We start from the raw sequence: 13,380 nt of genomic DNA on the forward strand, positions 1-13,380 counted from the left end.
AGTTGTAAAATGTGAAAAAAATTTCCAAAAAAAGTGGAGTATCCCTTTAAATCTCACAAGTACACTAATTGTGTGTAATTCCTACTTTTTCCCGTAATGTATACTTTATTTCTCATAATTGCAACTTAATTTCTCACCAATGTGACTTTTCTGAAGATATCTTTCAAAATTGCAACTGTTTCTTTCAGTTGCTACTTTAACAATTTTGACACTGCGACCCAAATATAGCAACTACTATATTTCTCCTAACTTGTACTTTTTTTTAATCATTTCTAATTTATTTTTCTCGTAATTGCGAATTGCAACACTTCCAAGTAATTTCTACTTTATATCCCACAAATGTGCAATTATTTCTCTCATTCATGACTTTTTCTCCAAATTGTCTTTTTTCCTCACAACTGACTTTATTCTCATAATTGTGAATTTATACCTCACATTTGTCACTTTGTCTTATTTTAAACTTTATCAAAATTACAACTATTTCTCTCAATTGACACTTTTCTCATAATTTCTACTTTATTTCTCATAAATGCAACTTAATTGCAACTTTTTGCTCACAATTACGTCTTTATATCCCAAAATTTAAACTACACTGTAAAAATAAAAGGTGCCTGGAGGAACCTTTTGGGGTTCTTCACTTCGCCACACCGGCGGAACCGTCTGTAGATCCTCTAGGCACCCTTTAAAAAGGGCCGGTTCTCTGAGGAACCACACAGGTTTCCTGAGGAACTCTTATATTAGGCACTGTGTGGGACCACTTTGGGTGCCTCCAGGAACCAAATTTCATTTTTTTTATATTTAATTTCATGTTGTTACTATGGTTACCTTTGACTTCTATTATAATAAACAAATTGAACCAAATACAAAATAAGAATTGTTTATTACATATTTGATATTCATTTTTATACATACACTTCCATGCACATGGGGAAAAAAGCTAACTATGTCATGGCAGGCTGGAAAATAGTCAAGGATTCAGATGCGAGTGAATAAGTATTTATTAAAGTCAAAAAGAGAAGACAAGAGACTCAATTCGACAGGCAGCATCCACATGGATGACTCAGAGTGAAAATAGCAGATAATCTCAAGTGAACACGGAGAAGAATAAAGAAGGTCCTCAGGGAAACTCAGGGTCGGAGTGGTAGAATATCCTCTGGCAACTCGGGCAGGCTCGGCAACGCAGGGACTCAGTGGGCGGACTGCAGATCCAACGTGAGACGAAGATCCTCAATGAAGCGTCATGGAAACAGAACAGGAACAGGAGAAACAATCGCTCAGACCCAGGAGAACCTCCACAACCATCTGACAAAGACAAGACGAGTGAGCAAACAATATATAGGACATCCTCATTCAGAACAGCTGGCGCTGATCGGCTCATCAGTGGATAACGAGCCATCTGATGAGCCGCGCCCATTCATTCAACACACACACACATAGCGAGGGAGAGTCAATGAATCCGTGAACCGTGACAAACTATAGATTAATATCAATGAATACACAAAAAAATAGTATAATACATAAGCAACATAATCAACCATGTATATACAATAGATAAACAAGTAAAGACATCTCAACAAAATGCATGGAAACACATATGTTCCACGAAATAAATCAATGTAAAAAAATTACATTTGAACTAATTAAAAAATGTCCATCATACTTAACTTTAAAACATTTGTGTTTCAGTCCGATGGTTAGTCTGACATCACTGTTTCCAAGTACAAAAGCTCTATCAGATGCCAAAAACAAACAACAGTGCTGATATACATTGTGCTGTAACCTTTATCTCTATACTGAAATCTCTGATGGTTAGTTATTCAGCTATTTTGAATCATAAAATGTTGAAGTCTGGGATGCTGTTAGACTGGAGACTGTAATGTACACTATGGCTTTTGAAAAGCTTAAATGTGTGACTTGAATCAACAGTGTTCATAAATGGTTGTAGAGTATTCTCATGAAACAAGATAGAGGAAGTAGCAGTAGAGGCTTCGACCTGGAAACAGTATTAAGGTGCAGTAAAATTATCTGTTGTTCTGTGAATGTTCACTGGTGAATTCCAGTCATTTCAATAAGAATCCACACGATCAGCAATTTCGTTTGTGGTCAAAAATGTCACTATGGGACCAAGTTGGTGTGAGGTACTTAACGAGTAAGAAAAGTGAAAAGGTACAGCATCGTTTTCCGTTTGTTTTTCCTCTTTTCTGGTGGATAGTCCAGGCACTTCAATGATTTTCAGGTCTACAGGAGGATTTTTATTCTTGTTCAAACTTGTATTTCAGCTTACCGAGATCCCTGCAAAGTACAAAATTTACTGTTAGTAATGTTATTAAAGTGATAGTTGTGAAACTTGAATAATTTCCTCAGCCTTGTGACGTTCCAAACCTGTTTGACTTTCTGTCTGTGGAACCCAAAAGCAGATCTCAGGCATAATGCGACCCCAGTCACCATTCAATTTCACTGCATGAAACACAAGCAGAAAACTAATGTGTAAATCATTCATGAAACCATTCTTATGTACTCTTGTCTAGTTCAATTCAATGCAACAATTTATGTAAAAATGGTTAAGCTCCAAAAATGTCCCAGAAAAGATCCTAAAAATAATCAATGAGTTCAACTCATGTGTTATGGGTTGTGTTGTAAGTCTTCTGAAGCCTAATAGCTTTTTCCTTTTTTTTTTTTTGTCGAAAAAGACTAAACTTGAAGTTATAATTCAGAGTTAAAATGTCTTATATTCAAATGCAAATGATAAAGATATAAGAAAAAATGCATAGCATTATTTGTGAACCAAATCTGGGATATTTTACATGAATGAGATTTGAGATCATGAGAAAAGATTTTCAGAGAATAACTGATTAAAAAACACAAGTACACAGTCAAACAATACAATTTCACACAGAGAAAGTTCATAGTAATAAAGTACTTGCATGTGGTGCAGGTACTCACTGTAATTCAATGTTGCCACTGAAATGTTCAGATTATTTGTTCTGGGGAAACAAAAGAACAAAGCTGATTATTCACAACATAATATTTATTGACCAGTAAATGGCTTTAAAATGGTATTTGAGAGAATGAGGGCACCTGTAGTAAGTAAAGTTAGGCTAAACAAAAACAGAGCAAACTATAACCTGTTTTTGTTATTCATAACAAACGCCAAGAATCAGAGAATTTTCTAAATTAGTTAGGCTATATCAGCAATTTGAAGACACTGTTGTACAAAATATGTTGAATTGAATGACTAAATCAATCTAAGACAATAAGTCAATCATTTCCATTTGTTCATTAGATCAACGTAGTTAGCATCGCGGCTAAAACCTTCATACCAGATACTGTGCAATAAACGAGTGGTAAACACTGTAAAAACGTAGTAATGTATAATAAATTTAGTTTATATATATGTGTGTTTAAATATATAGTGAGTGTGTTTAAATATATAGTGAGTAGACTCTGTATTTATATTTATTTGGCGAGTTTACAAACCTTGTAATGGAGAGCAGAACAAACGGCGGAAGCTTTGATGAGGGGAGCCGTTAGTTTCCTGATGACGATCAGCTGAGCGTTGTTGCGCGCGAGCAGCGCGAGCATCACTGAAGCGACGACAGCAGAGGAATAGCAGCAGTTTCGTGACAGAATAATACTTTTCTCCTCCTGCTTCTTCTTCTTCATATAATATTATTATTATTTAGTGTTGTTGTTTAAGGTTTAAATTACTTAATAAAATAGGCCTATACTAAATATATGTAAGCTACCCAAGTGAAAAAGACTAGGTTACTGTTAAATGTATTAAAAATGCATTAAAGTATATTTGTATTGTAGGTCTACTAAAAACACACTCAAGTACATTTTTAATACATTTAATAGTACGTCTTTTTCACCTGGGTATGTATAATGAATCAAACTTAAGTAGCCTATAATAATAATAATAATAGGATAATAATAATAATAATAGAATAATAATCTAATTCTGGCCTCACTGAACCATTGGGTTCCTCCAGATGCTGGCTTTAACATTAGAGATCTTCCAGGAACCACCTAAATGTTAAAAGATCTTCCAATAACCCTTTTATCACATTTAAGTTCCTCTATTTTCCCCCAAAGCACTTTGAGGTCTCATGGTAATGAAAAGGTGACTCCAGAACCTCTGAAGTAAATACAAAGTGCTTAAAGGATCCCGTAAGTTCCAGCAAGAACCTCAAAGATTGTCAATGCTCCTCCAGTAACCCTACTATAGGAGAAAGAGCTTTGAGGCACCAAAATTACATTTTGAAGTTCCTTGAGTATCCGACAGGATATTTGAGGCTCCTTTAGTTTTTACAGTGTACTGTAGGCTACTTCTCGTAACTGCTACTTTTTTAGTAATTTCTAAAACGTTTCTCGTAATTGTTCATTTATACCTCACATTTGTGACTTTATATTCCCCTAATGTGACTTCATTTCTTATTTTAAACTTCATCTCAAAATGAAATGTTTTATTTTTTGCTCTAAAGGCGGCAACAGGAATCCAAGAAGAAAATGAAAAACATGAGGTGAAATTTCTCATGAGAGCAAAAGCAATCAGTTAAAATGAGTTTCTTCTTCAACGGTGTCAAATTGCGCTCATGAGTCATGACCTCTTGCATAACGGCGACATCTGCCTCATTTGGACGGCGTGATGGTGTCAAAACAGTCTCAAAACATTGTCCGTTGCTCTTTATTTTACAGTATGTGCACTTTCGATGTGCTTACAGTGTACTTACCCACAAAAGTACAGAGTAATGTAGGGTTTAGGGTTAGTACCTAGTTATTACCAGTTAGAACTGCAATAAGTATTTAGTATGCTCATGCGAAACAGGACTGTGCTACCACATAGTTTGCTGTGCAAAAACAAGTGCAAGTCACACACACTAACTGGTCGGATTCTCAGTCGTCACTGTTTATGAAGTGTGTGTGTGCGTTTGTGTGACCTTCAATCCAAGCGTAGTCTTGTAAGCTAATCTGCTTGTGTGTGTGTGTGTGTTTGGGTTAGCCTGCTTGAAACAAATCGAGTACCGTGCCGAGGCTCTCGACGCAGTCTATGACTCAGCAGAAATGCAGTCAGTCATCGTCTCCCGTCACTCGCGCAGCCCCACTGCAATGAAGCTGTGGACGCAGCACGTCGACGGGGAAGATTCATGGCGCTGGAGTACCGCGCCGTCTCACCTCAGAGTCAAACACCCCGGCGGCACGGGCAGAGCTCATCCTTGCTGACGGAGACGCCACGGCAGAATAGAGAAATCTTTGTTCGCCAGCTGTACCTGATTTTGCAAACATTTTATACATCTCCCCCCACCTTTGCCCTTTTCTTCTAAAGTACATCCTGTTTTTTGCAAAGTTCTTGGCTGGGAGATCCCGCGCAAACTCTGGTCCGGCGCTCACTATAGCTTTTCAGGGTCACGCGTCATGTGTGTTTAATCAAAATTCAATTACTGTGCCGCACCACGCTCCAAAACCCCACAGCCCAGGTTATGAAGTATGATGAAACAGGCCCCGGCCCTAATTGGTTCAGTATGAAGCCAATATCTCCCTAGCATGTTATGATAAATAGCTTCCTGTGCTGGAGTCCAGCGTCTCCTTCTTTCTCGTTTTCTATCTTTCCACACGTTTCAAAAATCACTCTGATCAGTCCTGTGGGATGCAGGTCAAGGTCGTGGTGATTTTGGAGTCAGGCGTGTTGTGAGCGCTGTAGCGGTGCTGTCATGTCTCATTGCTGCTAGATTTACATTCAGATTGCTTTTGAGTTTAAGTCATGATCTGATTGTATTAGGTTTCTATGCTTATGAAAAAAGTACTAAAAGTAGGGTTTATTTGGGCACAGAACAAAGGTAGCACTATAGTTCCTTACAAAAAAAGAATCAAAAATGTCATAGTACCATAGTATTACCATCTGGTATCATTGCTGAATGGTACCGCAATATTGCTTTTTCAGTTTTTTTTCTACATAACATTGATATTAAGAACCATTATTAATAACTGAGCAGCAATTGTGAATAATTTTCAGAGACATCAGTAGCTGTATTAATATCAGTGATACTGGCCTTCATAAAAAGATGCCATTAAACAAGTATTTAAAATATACCATCTTTATGTTGTTTCTACACTTAACTGTGAAATTATTACATTATAAAATATATTAAAAATGTATATCTATGTATGTATATATAATGTATATATAATCTAGTTAATTTTTTTAAATCAATTGACAGCACTAATATATATATATATATATATATATAAGTATGATGGTATTACCATGGTACCACCACCAGTATTTTTTGTAAAACTTAACAGCTCCTAACATTTATTTCAAACTAAACTGTGATGTGAATGCAATCTGATATTTAGAGTAATCTACTTACCCAAGATGAATATCCCGAGACCTCATCCAGACTACATTGGTCATCCCGAAAGTCAATATGAAATCAAAAACGACCCTATTTATTTTCTTAATTCAGTTCCTGGTCTTATTGTGTATGATTCATTAGTGCACGTTATTCTAGAGAGAAAAATGTTTGCCTTTGTGATCTTTTATCAAAGTGTAATCAATGTCATGTGACTAATCTCTCTATGTCCGCAGGAAAAAGCCGCCGTGACCATGCTGATTGGCTGATGGCACCACAAGAACACACACAGTTGCGAATATAAGTCCATAAAGTCTCGCCTTACAGTATATATTTTTCTCCTGATTATACTGTTTCACTCAGATTATGACAGTTAAATGATTTAATGCACAGTAGGCTTTAAAACCTTTGAAACAACTAAAAGTTGACATTTTTTTACTGAAAAACACTTATGTTGTCGTCACGAACGCGTGTCTGTTAGTGAAAGTGATGCCCACTCACTATGATATTGGCAGAGAAAGACCTTCTTTCACACGCACACCCACCTCCACCGTCCCAGCATGCCCACCCAGGTTACATGAGCCCATGAAATTACAGTTGTGTCGCTTGGAACCGAAAGTGTCAAGAGGAATTAATGATAAGGTGACAGGCTTCATGAAATGGTGTTTGAGAAATAAATAAATATGGAGGCCAGACCTTTCCAACCCCCCTCCTCTAATCCTTTATTTTAATTTTCACGTTTGGTGCTGGCGTGTCACCCGATAAGCCTGTCCAATATTCTCACGCTGGCTCAGCCGTGAGTTTCTCAGCTGATGCTCGGCTTCCCTGCCAGGATGGACGGGCACCGCCTGGCATTTGGAGAGCTTGTGTGTTCCAGAAGGTTTGAGTGTGTGTGTGTGACACACATTTTTATCTGAAAAATATATTAAAAATGGATTAAAACTAACTAAAACTGATAAAAGTATTGTTTATTGTTAGTTTGTTAACTAATGTAGTTAATTAATGTTAAATTAATTGTAAAGTGTTACTAATTTATTAAACAATTTCTTGGTGAAAAAATAAAATAAATTTGCTTGACTGGACATTATTTCTATTGTATGTTTTTTTTTTTTTTTTTTTTTTTGCTTTTGTCAATTTCCTGCAACCTGACAAATATATATTTTTTAAGTTATAATAATATTAAATATTATAATTATCATAATATTTACATAATTTAGCATTTATTTTAAATATTCAATAAAATAAAATATGCAATTTTTTAAATTATAATTTGTATAATTATTATATTACTATTTTTTAAAATATTTAAATAAAATATTATACACACAATTAGAACACTAAAATTTATTTTAAGGTTTGCATTTTAATTACCTTTTTACTTGTGGAGATTCACTAAAGTAGTCTAAATATATTTGTTTAAAAATTATAATATTAATAATATTATTTAAATATCTTTGTAATATATATTTTTTGTAAAATTGTAATATTTAATAATTATATTACTATTTTTATTATTATAAATGTTGACATTTTAATTATAAATGTAATACTTATAATTATTACACTAATATTTAAACATGTTAAAAATAGTATAAATATTCAATGTATTCTTTTGACTTGAGCACATTACAAATGTCATAAACACCCCCCCCCCCCCAGCATCTTTTACATGCGCAAAAAATGTAAATATCCACTCATTTCTAGTGTAAAACTGTGTTATATGGTGACACCGCAGCTCACTGCTGTCATTGTGGTGATATGTCATGTGAACTGCCTGTATCTTGGCTGTACAGTCTCAGAATAATGTCTGAGCATAATCAGCCATACAGCCATAACCGTAATGGCTCAGCACGAGGACTCCGTACACGCACACAGAGAAAGCCCGCATGTAAGACCCTGACTCAACTCAACGAGGAAAGAGTCTTATCGGGCTGTTGGATGTAATCCGCTCCGTGTCTGCCAATCCACTTAAAACAGGGCAGTCTGCGTGAAATGAACAGCACCTGTTCAGCAACACCTCTTCCTCTCGCTGCCCAGCCAGTCAGTGAGTTTCCACGCAGGTTTCAAGTTTGTGAGTTTGTATGTGTGGTAATCTCTCTCATATATCCCATGGATGCAACTCACACTGAGGCCGGTGAGTCACTATCCTGGATCATTTCAAACACTAATGGTTTGTGCTTTACAGCATTTGGCATCCATCTGACGAAATGCAATGAAGAGACAAGAAACAATGAGTAAGGCTGAAGAGATGTGAATGGCTCCTGTTAATAAGATAAATGCTCAAATGTGTCCCGGGGATCACAGTAGGCTCACCGCGAAGATCGCTTGGCCGGTGAAGAGGCGTTAAACACAGGTTTGTGCGCGTCCAACAAAGCTATCAGGAAACAGTTGGAGACCACTCAAAAACCAGTTCACTCTTATTATAGCCTCAGAAAAAGATATAGAGTTCAGTTGTTTCATTTCATGAGATTTGTTGATGAGAAAAGCAGAGTTTTCTTACTTTTTTTCTGAATAGTTCTTGTGTAAAAGATGCCTTGCTATACTGGCCCAAGTCAAAAGAGCCTACAAATGTATCTCTGATATTTTGGCCTCTAAATTTGGCTCAGTTTCTATCTTTCAAAGTTAATCTTGGGAATTGTCATCAATTTGATTGTCTGCCAGTCGAAAAATTGCGTGTCTGAATGCTTAGAAAAGGATAAAAGAAAAGAAAATAATGATATGAGCCATCATTCATGATATATTTTATAAAATATGATCAATAAGTTATGACATGTTTTTACATTGCTTTAACTGATCAAAATAGGTTAAGCAATTTTTTATTTTTTAATCTTATAAACGATTCAACTCTAAGTCAGTTTAATGTAATTTAAGTTGAAAAGTTGATTGTACTTAAAAATTTAAGGCAGCAACTTTTTTACAGTGACATTTCAAATCATAATGTTTTATATATTGTTTCATTTAATTACATGTAATTTGTCGCAACAGAATGCCCCTCTTCAGATAATTTATATCTTTATATAATATCTAATTTATTATATTTTCATGTATTTGCATTTTTTTTTATTGCTATAACAACATTGTCACAAGATGCTTGAGCAGGCTGAAGTACTGCTCTTCATTTGACCTATAGGAGGCGGTGTTTCTACACTTTGTCAAAAGTAAGAGGTCTCTTGGCCGCAGTCCTGCTTTGTTCCAGCGTCCCGTCGTATGTCACCCAAAAAGGATTTATGGAGGAAGACAAGTCCAATATATGAGACACCTCATATAACAACATCCTCCATTTGAACAATTAAGGGCACAATGGCAAAAGCCTACAGACTAAAAAGGATGCACTTGGTATACGACAAGCACGCTCACACACGCTGCCGCTATCTCCAACTGAAATGAAACTGCACAAAAGCGCCGAACACTGACTCTATTGACTGCTCATCGGTGGCGTAACTCAATCGGGCTAAGAATGCAAACGGGTGGTGGGATGGGGGCGAGATATGAAGAGACGGGTAGGGCTCTCATTTGTCAGGCCGCAGTGCATCAGTGGAGCGTGAACGGCACACACAAACCATGAGGGCTCGGCCCCGACACCATGCACCCGCTGTCAGGGTGCCGTCACAGTCCTGGCCCCAGGCATGGGGGAGGGTTAAGAGCCAAGGCCACTGGGAGAGTTAATGATGCCTGACCGGAGAGACACGCGCACACACACACACACACACATACACACACCTGCTTGGTGTCCTCCACCGCTGTGCGTCGCACCCTCAGATAGGAAGATCCTGTTCGGGATACTGCTGATGTGGACTGTGCTGAGTTTTGGGATTTTGCTGCAATGTCTCAGGTTTTGTTCACTGAGAGGGATCCGTGAGACTGCAAAAAAAAAAAAGCAGTAAGAGAGGACAGGAAGTTTAGCAGACAGCTAAAATCACCTAAATTTCATTAGGTGACAGAAGCAAACCTTGCTAACTTTGGAATTTGGAATTCTATTCCTGCCATAGAAAGATATGGTACGAGTACACTGTAAAAAATTATATGATCTATAAGTTATGACAACATATGTTTTGACATTGTTTTAACTCATCAAAATAACTTTTTTATAAGTTATTCAAGATTCAACTTAGCGATAAGTCAGTTTAATGTAATTTAAGTCGAAATGACTTAAACATCCAAGTTGATTGTACTTAATTTAAGGCAGCAACTGTTTTTTACAGTGTAGTTCCGTATTCAGCAATGTTTCTGCCACAGAATAAAAAGCTTCTTAATCTCACAATTCAGTCTTTTTTTGCAAGATAAAGTTTGAGATGAAACCTTTTTTAGTGACGGAAACAACCTTCCATACAATGATAATACAAAAAGGTAAAGAATAAAGCCTCTTTCAAGTTAGCGGTGCGTTAACAGACTGCAGTGCAGATATTATGAATACAATTCTCTGTAAACTTATGAACACACTATTTTGCAATATACTGGCTTTCGTGAAGTAACATAAAAAAATAAAGTGAACTGCTAACCCTTAAAAAAGACATCATTCAGGCTCGATGCAAATGGATGCAGGCTCGACCTGGGGCCGGTTGCATTGAAGTTAGTCATAAATTTTTCTTTAAGACTGTAACTTTTTTAAGGTAGTTACATAAACACGTAGATTGCTCTGACAGGATTTTTTTTTTTTAAATCACAGCAATGCGGTCTATATCACTGAAGCAAGCTATCTGTTAGCATTCCCATTCATCTCAATAGGAGTTGCTCGGCTATATCTAACATCCATATTATACACAACTAGCCTACTTCTGAATGGAAAAATATGTTTTTCAAGGCTGTTTAGTTACATTATCAACTAGCAGGGGCGAACAGAGTCATGCTAACATGTCAAACCTTGACTTTTTGTTCTACAGAGACAGGTTTATTTTCTCAGAAGGCCTATATATCTCAGATAGCAGGCATATTTTGTGTGTTATCCTTTAATCTAGCTCAAGATGTAGTGTAAGAGTGTAGACAGAGAGATGTCTCTGTGCTCTTCTGCTGTGTTTACAGTGGACTGGATTCAGGTTGGATCCAGGCTGACCGCAGCAGGGATCCCTTCTCACTAGAATATCACCCAAAGTCGACATAATTACCGGCCAGCTGGGTTGGGTTTTTAAAAGCATGCATAAATATACAGCGCTTCAGCGAAATTGACGTTGTGTGGGTCATCCACCTATAAATCAAGGAAAACACACATACACAAACTGTCAGATGTACGCTGGACTGTGGTGGCTCAGGCTGGTGTGAGTTTTTTGAGGGATTCTGTTGCGTTCAGTTGTCCATCGTTAGCGTGAGACATGAAACACGCATTTAATTTTTAGCACCGGCAGCGCAGTTCAATTATAGTGAAAGAACGTCGCTGTGGCTGAATTGTTTTTAAAAGCAAAGCAAATGAAGGAACTAACGTATCCTGCAAGCAAATGCAGTTGAACATGTTTTTAAAATTGGCATTAAACCAAATTTGTGGTAGTCTTTTTTGGTAGTAAACGGCTTCTCGAACAAGAAAAAAAAATGTGGGGCGGAACTTGATTTTGTCCTTATTGGATGGTTGGATCATTGGGGGTTTTCTATTGGTCGATCTCATGTGAGTGACAGGTTGCCCCGCCCTCGAGCCAGTAAACACGTCATCATAGAAGAGATGTCGTTGCAACAAGGTAACTTCTGATTAAATATTACATGGGCACATCAATTTAAAAGAAATTATGATGTGCATGAATATATCATTTAGATTAAATACTGCAATATTCCATACATTATGACTTGATTTTAAACAGTGGTCACCGCTGTTTGGCGAATTTTGCAGCCGAAATCTGGTCATGTCAATAGGAATTCATGCAATCGGGTTGTGACGTCAAGTTGGTCATGCGTTTAACCAGCAGAAAGTTGTGACGTCAGTGTGAGCTGTGCTTTATACACCGCTACGCTATTGACAATAAACAAAGGACCATTTTACCTGTGAAATTTCACCACATTTTGTTAAAATGACTGGACATTTATAGTTTGCGAAGCGACAAAGGCTTACAGTCATTGCTGTGTCGATTCATAACACAGATGCTAAAACACGCCAACAAACGTGGACGGAAATCACCACATGGATTACCATCACCAATGGGTTTACATAAGGATACTTTGAAGGGACTTTTCAGCATGTCGACTTACAGATGTATTTTGTTACGTGCCAAAAGTAAGCATGAGACAGAATAATAATCACTGAAAGGTTCCAGCCAAGGTCAGGCCTCAAATATAAACTTCACGCAATAACCGACCACATTATTCACCAAACGCACAGCACATGGAGAGCTGAGTGAGATCATGTTTCCCCGAAGTCCATTTGCTGGGCCTCAGCACCTGCCAGCATTCACACTTTCCCCTTTCTCGCCATCCCAGCCCCATTAAGCAATGGGAAGCCATTGATTGTCACCCCGGTTCTAAAACACTGGTGGCAATTAAAGGGTCTCGTGCTGCGTCCGTGCCTTAGGCAACTCATTGCCATTCAGTGTCCAGCAGGACCATCAGACCCCGGTGTGACCAATACTTCTCTCCTCCTGACCAACTCTTTGATTAATGCTAATTTCTCAGTGGACGGCAGGGCTGTAATCCCGCTCGCTAATTACCCGCTCGTTATGGGGCCAGGCGTGGTTTGGGCCCTCCATCACCCTGGGCTTTGTTACCTCCGCTTTAGCTGTGGCCAGGGGAGGTGTGGATGCCTCCATGCCTATTCATGTATCACATTAGTGGGCTGGACTCGATATGGACTCCTCTGAGGGGTATTATTCAAGTAATGTGTGATACACTGACCAGAAACTGGGTAATTTATCCAATGAGAGACTTAGAAATCCAAAAGCTAGCCATTTGGCAAAGGAGTATGGCCTGTGTGATATGGCCGCTAGCCATTATTATATTAAATAAAGTACCCCAGCGTGAATAGCAGATATATAAATGAATATATATGTAATATCGATTTGAGGCTGAAGTGGTATCTGAGAAGAAATTAGATAAAAGTTTGATTCTGCTAAAC

At 37.5% G+C, this 13,380-nt stretch overlaps 1 long non-coding RNA gene across 1 annotated transcript; it reads right to left on the reverse strand.

Annotated features, from left to right (window-relative positions):
- Nucleotides 1-982: 982 nt before the first annotated feature.
- LOC308701927 lies at nucleotides 983-3,551 on the reverse strand. The gene is made up of 5 exons (XR_014031535.1): nucleotides 3,478-3,551; nucleotides 2,944-2,984; nucleotides 2,383-2,457; nucleotides 1,666-2,292; nucleotides 983-1,302 (listed from the first exon to the last, which is right to left on the reverse strand). It is a non-coding gene; the product is annotated as an uncharacterized lncRNA (long non-coding RNA).
- Between the last annotated feature and the right edge of the window lie 9,829 nt (nucleotides 3,552-13,380).

The sequence above is a fragment of the Scardinius erythrophthalmus genome (genome assembly GCF_964197995.2).
Source record: "Scardinius erythrophthalmus genome assembly, chromosome: 14".
Taxonomy (NCBI): Eukaryota; Metazoa; Chordata; class Actinopteri; order Cypriniformes; family Leuciscidae; genus Scardinius; species Scardinius erythrophthalmus.